This window comes from Solanum pennellii, chromosome 8 (genome assembly GCF_001406875.1).
Source record: "Solanum pennellii chromosome 8, SPENNV200".
NCBI lineage: Eukaryota > Viridiplantae > Streptophyta > Magnoliopsida > Solanales > Solanaceae > Solanum > Solanum pennellii.
The window spans coordinates 37,351,998-37,359,377 of NC_028644.1; positions in this window are offsets into that span (position 1 = coordinate 37,351,998).

Consider the following 7,380-nt stretch of genomic DNA (forward strand, 5'->3'; position numbering starts at 1 on the left):
ACATTAAATCTAACTTGGACAACCTAAGAAGTCTAGCTTGTCTAGGTTGGGGTATGAGACTTTACCTAAACATTGCACTAGTTAGCCTTGAGGGGAGTCTTAAGAGGAGGTTCTTATATATGTTTATGTTATGATTATATATGATATATATATATATATATATATAAATATATATATATATATGAGGACCTTGACACATTGTTGATACTATATGTTGATTAGTTCACTTATGAGTACGCCTTGGGTTATAATGTTAATATATGATGAAATGTAAATCCAAAAGTTATATTATCTGAAGTTGGACATTTGTTATGGTTTCTTGTTGAGGCTGCTTGATTGAGTGAGGTAATGGGGCTTTGCTTAGTCATTCCACTTGTTGTCTTGATAAGGATTCATGAGAAGTTTTATTAGTTATTATGATATGATTCACTCTTATTCATTCTTGTGATGTTATTCCTAGATTATAGGGTTGTAGTAGATCATGGTTTCAAACATGTTAGAATGGGTATTACTTGTTGAGTTAGTAAGCATGTTTGGTTGATTTATATGACTTGCTTGGCTTTGCATTAGGTTCCTAAAGGGGTAAAATGGCATGTTTTGACTAAAAGTCCCCTTTTATTATGTTTTTCTTGTATATGTGCATAAAGTCTCATACTTAGTTCATGAGGAGTACTAACCCCATTTTCTTCCCTTTTACCAAACATTTTAGGTTTTGGTCATTGAAGAGTTTTGAAGGCGACATTATTGAAGGCTTGGATTCTTCATTTCATCCAAGTAGGGTAGGTCCTCAACTTCCGAGGGCAATGCCACTATCTAGCTAACGAACTTGTTATGAGCTTAAAGACTCTTTCATTTCTTTCCTTTTCAATTGAGTACTATACTTTTGTATGACCTATACGTGGTCCTGTTGGATTGATGTCAAGGCTATGCCCATATTGTGATAATCATTTAGATGATATGAGATGTTGCAATCGTTGAGACTATCATTATTCTTTATATATATGTGTGTGCAATAAAAGTAGAAATTTATGTAACCTTCCTATTCAAAGGGTCTATGTATACTCGATACGACTATATATTATGTGTATGTAGAGGTCTATGTAAACCTCCAAGTAGTTATAATGAAAATTTTAAATTTTTCCGCATCTTTCAACCTATATATGTAATAACATGAGACTAAGAGGATAGTCTTAGTCCTTAAAAAAACGACGACGACGATACCGGTTACATCTAGGGGGTAAACCCAAATGTGACAGTCTCAAAGTGTAACATGAAGTTAGCTTGCCTTCTATGCTAAATTATGTTGTGTGGTCTATGCTTGAATGTGAGATATGGTCTAAGAAGGTGGATTCCTCAATGTATTGTTGATAGCCATTAGGTGATAATATTGTCCAATGCAGACATACTCACATTACATGCGTGCTTACAAGTAGTATAGGTCATGGTGTCTAAACTAAAGGTAGTTCTCATATTCACTAGTGTCTACTACTATGCCTGTTAAGATTTTGACTACGAAAGTATGATATGTTTTTCCTTAACTAGGATGATTTGATAGGTGTACTAGTTTGGGCAAGGATATGGAACCTTACTATGCATTGCACTTGTATGCCGTGATAGGATAGTTTCTAGTTTTTGTTTGTATGTGCATGAATATGAATGTATGGTGATGTGTGTTTTTTATTAGTTTGTTAAAAGAGTATTCACATATATGTATACACACACACATTAATGATGATCTAGTCAATAAAGGGGCCTTGAGAGGTGTGCTCAAGTATACCCTAAACTAGATAGTGCTAACGATATATGCTATGTCAATGTGAAAGGGTTTTTCATATGATTCAGGTTGATGAACTCTCATACATAACCTATGAGTTAAGCATATAGGGATTCAATATCCTAAAGCCTAATTTTATAAAGTAATGTAATAATGTCTTCTCAATAAAGGGAACTTAGCTTAGCGCCGTGTGAACTTGCAGAGAAGGGGGTGACACCTTCCTAAGGAGGGATGGTAGGGTTCACCATATTCTTCACGGGGTGGATAGCCTCATGACCCAAAAAGGTGTTAGAGTGATATTTCCATGATGGCCCCAAGTTTCATAAACAATGCTTGCCACATAAGATTTAGTAATGTGAGATGACCTAAAATTCTAGCATGTGTTAATGTTATACCTTGGCTTGGTAAGAACACATTACATTTGTATAAGGCACTACAACACCAAATTCCATGTTTAGCACCCATGGTCTAAGTGTCAGTTAAGGCTATAATTTCCCTAAAGTAAAATTGATAATGGAAGTAAATAAGTAGGACCCTAACTAGGATGAATTAACAAAGGTACTTAGGATAGGTGGAAGCAATGAACCCATCTAGACATTGCACAAGTAGCTCCTTAGGAAGAACTAGGAAGGTGTTCTAAGGTGTATGATTATGAATATGTCTTGCTGCATGACACTGTAGTATTTGTCTATTTTTCATGAAGATGTGCATGGTATGAGTCTATGTGATGTGGTATTATTCTTATATGCACAAAGTGAGTCTTAATGACTATATGATGAAGGTTGTTGAGATGAATGGAGTGGTCTTCTTTTTTACTTGTTAATGTATTAAATAAAATGTTCATGCTTGTGGCCTTATGATAGGTTTACTAAGTATGTGTGAGGTAATGGAGATTTACACATACATTGCACTAGTAGACTTAGAGCAGCTTCATGAACAAGGTCTTATAATTACTTATGTAATGTGAAGTAAAAATAAGTGCAAAAAAATGATATAGCTTAGTGTGAAGCCAATGAAGTCTTGACTTAAATTTATCTTTGATATATTATCCTATATGCGGATATGTGTTGGCTTATGTAGGTTGTATGTATGCTTTCTTTGTGACTTCAAGGTGATGCATTGCGCCCAGTATCACTAAAGGGTTACCTAGGAGGTGGATGAGTTAAAAGAAAAGGATTCGGTGTAAAGAAAAAAGGAGCTCACTCTAAAGTGACCTAAAAATGACTTAAATTCTACGTGTGATTTTCTATGATGTTTGGCTTTCAAAATATGTATATATGAAGTAGTGAATGATATAGATTCTATTGTCTAAAGTGTTTATGAAGATTTACTTTAAAAGGGATGATGTATGGTTTCAAGAAAATGTAATGCATGTTTTTGCATGGTTGCTATACTTGTACATTCTTGTAATAATTCCACTCTTTTCTACTTTTTACACAATGTGTTGGTTATGGATGCTTAAAGGATGTCTTGAAATGTGAAGAGCTTGATAGATGATCCAAAGCTCAATGAAAGGAAACCTTATGTTCAAGGATCTCCTACTTGTGTTTACTGTAAAGTTTTATAAGTTGTATACTTATGATTATGTAGCAAGGGTTGTGTCCCTAATGTACTCTAATGTCGTTGAGTCTAAGATGGAAAAGATACTTAGAGTCTAATTAATTAATATTATATTGTATATATATATATGTGTGTGTGTGAAATGAAGTTTATAGCATCTGATGTGCTATGAAAAGTTTTAAATTTTCCGCTAAATTTACTATGGCAATGCTATGCATGATTACTATGTGCTTGTATAAGACATCCAAGAGGTCAAGTACATCATGTTACTTCTAGGGGGTGCTCCCCATATGTGAAAAATGTGGTATCAGAGTAGGAGGTTTCAAATGTTTTTTAGGGTCCAAGAATTATCATATTGCCACGTTTAGTAGAGTCTCGTATTATTGGTGGTGAGTCGTGACACATCTAATAGTACGGGAGTCTATAAGTTTATTGATTTTACCTTCTTCATCATTCTTATATCGTTCCATAGAACTTAACTTCATAAGATCTCTCTCTTATGTTTTCTTGTCCGATGGTCTTTTAGTTGTGATTGCTTGGATAAGATTGTATCTCTATGCTTGAGGGAGAAAAGGTGAGTTTAAATGCTAATGTTGGTTTTATGGTTTTATGAGTATGTGTGAAGGTGAATTTATGCATGTTCTCATGATGTGATGTCATTTATGGCAAGGTATGATATTTATGTAAAATAGCATGTTATGTTGAAAAATGTATGTCATGACATTATTAAAGCATGTTAGAACTTGTTATGATTAAAAATGAGTCTCTTCTGGAATGGTATGCTACTATATGGTTTTGCATGATGGTAGCCTAATAGTATCATTGGAGTTTAAATGCGTGGTGATTAACTATAAAAGTGTGTTGCCTAAGAAACTAGAAATGGGTCAAATGTTACCTGTGTTATATGTGTGAAGTTTCATGATTACTTTACAGGGATTGTAGTTCTTGGTATAGACTTGATCCTATGTGTGAAGGTAGTATGCATGTTTATATAGGATGAGTTGGTAATGTTTTGTATCTCATATTTTCATGCTTTTCCCATGAATTGCCTAAATGTTGCATTAATAGAATTTTGAAGCATGTTCATTGTAATGCTTTGCAGCTTATTGTATGATATTTTGTAAATTGACTCAATTGTTCGTCGATTATAAGTTGTTGAAATGTGTATAAAATTGATGCATATGAGAATGACAATGAACGTAAAAAGGATATTTACTATTTCGAATGAAGAATGAGAGTCTTATGGCATGATGAGTTGTAGATGTGTTTCTAACTTCTTATGGTGTTGTGAGTCCCTTGATGTTGTGGAATTGATGTTTCCCCTAGAATTAAGGGTAGTATTCTGATGTTTGTAGGGTAATTATGTGGGTTTGATTGGCCTAGAAGTAACTTTACTTTAATGTTGAAGGAAAATAAAGAGTCATTATGGCTAAGTCTCCTTATTGCTTTCCCCTAATGATGTGTGACCTTGGTGTCTATTGTAATGTTGAAAAACTTATGTGGTTAAATAGTATGACCTAATTTGACAACTAGCGGATAATTTTCCTAAAATGAATAGGTTTAGAATACCTAACAAATTTAACTTAATGATTAATATCTTTTAGAGCACTACTTAACTTATTTCATTTCACGACCAGAATCTAAACCCCTGACGAGACCAGCGTCGTTGACCTCTCAAAGGTCGCAGACAAGCCTACTTACGTCATTCTTACTTTACATAATTTAATTTTAGATTGGTTCTTAACATACTTATACAACATTCTCATAATTACGTAATTGTTCACCCTCAACCATCTAACATTAAGAAATGACCAACTGAAAGAAATAGTTCAATTCTTATTAAGTGTATAATTGCCAAAATGGCACCAATACATAGTCTGAATAAGAACAGGAAATAAACGCTAGTGGAACATGCTCCACTATCTCAATTCTAAAACTAATCTAGAATATAAAACAGTAGCATCCTTGAAAGCATGAGGATCTACCAAAACCGGATGAATGTTGGACGTCCGGATAACTACATCGACCATCCTATAGTTCTATCATCCACCTGTGCCTGCACCTAAAATAGTAGAGTTTGTATAGGGTTAGTACACACTTGTACTAAGTATGGATATATGCAAGCACACACCAAGGACATTCAGGAGAAAGAATATCTCTTTCCTAACAACACGATTTTTGGAAGTCAAGTCAGTGGACTTGCCAATTTGAGATTAGGAAGGTTTCAAAATTTGGATTAGGATGGTCAATGAGCTTTCCAGATTTGGAATAGGAAAGTTAAGCCGTGAGAATAACATACATCATCATACTTTTCACATTTTCACACAGCACATAACATTTACAAATAGCACATATCATATAGCATATAGCACATTTTGCATGTAGCACATAACTTCTTTAATATCATTCATTCATATGCCATGAAACCTTGGAATCATGGACTTAACTTAACCGCAAGATATCTCAGAAATGAAGGCTCAACAGATGGGACCTCAACTAGGGAGTCTTCATTAGCAAACACAGAGTCTTCTTCGTTCATTCATATGTAATCCATTTCATTTCATTCATAGGCGAATGTACACACCAGCTATACCTAGGATGTAGTTTAAGACTCTCATGACGTTCGTTGTGCATTGACCAAGAATGAACTAATGTCATTACTTGAATCTAACTCACCTTTTGATTATCCTATCCTAACACTTTTGGTATCATTAATTTCATTATGTGCATAATTTGAGGCTGACCTCATTCATTCATTGGTAACTTTAACTTTAACCGACATAGATCATGTGAGCATCATGAAATCTAGTGTGTCCCCCACACCGAAAAGAGGTGGAATCACGGGTAAAGTGATTTATAACATGCTAGCGTACATGACAATTTCACCACGCCAGATCCCTATATTGGCTGTATAGGTTCGAAGGCTAGGAGATGTAAGGATACCCATACCCGGCAAGCCGGACAGTCTCATCTCATGAGAGTTACGTAAACCTCCGCCTTTCCTGAAAAAAGTCATCAGCCCTCATAGCTAGCCTATCGGTGCTCAGTATAAACTTCCATTTCATTCGTCTCATACTTCATGGAAGCTGGCTTCTGGTATGAGGACATCATAGCTCATTAGATGATTTCTCATCTTATGAGAGTTTTAAGCTCAATACTTTCATTAGAGTGTTAATAGAGACTGGTCTCTTCATTAAATTTACAATCTCATTGGTGAGTACATTTTTGTAACATTTACTCAGTCTCATTTGAGATTTCTCTCATCATTTACATTAGCCTCTTATCATGTTGTCACCACATTCATTATCATTAGCACCTTTTCTTTTCATAGTTACTCACCTCTTATTACATGAATGTTCATTTCACCATATGCCAATGCACCTGGACATTTAGTGTATTTCACAACCTTACTTAACCTTTCTAGGGTTTCATCATTTCGTTGTTCATTTCATCATTTCATTGTTAATCTCACCTTATTCCAATACACTTGGCCATTTAGTGTATGTTCCACATGCTTAACCCTTCTAGGGTTCATCATTTCATTCCATACATCTTAGGTTCACTTACTTCGGAACGTATGTTAGACTTATGTGTCTATATATACAAGCCATGGGGCATCATTTATATTTCGTTAAGTGATTCATACATTCCTAAGATTATGTAGTACAAGACTTATGTATCTTGTATATATGCCAAGATCTTGATTTGATCTAAGTAGTTGGCTTTATTCTTGGATATTTTGTTCACGTATGACATATGTATCAATACGGAAGTTTGGGCAAAGGAACCCAAGTTCGAATCTCTTGGATAACACTTTACATTTTCATTGATTTTATTTTTAATTTCCATGATATTGTAACTCTAGATTAAACCCCAACATTAATCATATATATTTAATTCTGTACTTGGTTTTCCTCTTTAATTGGCCGAAGGGTTGTGGGTTCGAACCCCCACAACCCCTTTTATTTTTTATTAACATCACATTGCTCATTTTCGCCCATACAAAGAGGTTGTGGGATCGAACCCCCACAACCTCTTTTATTTTT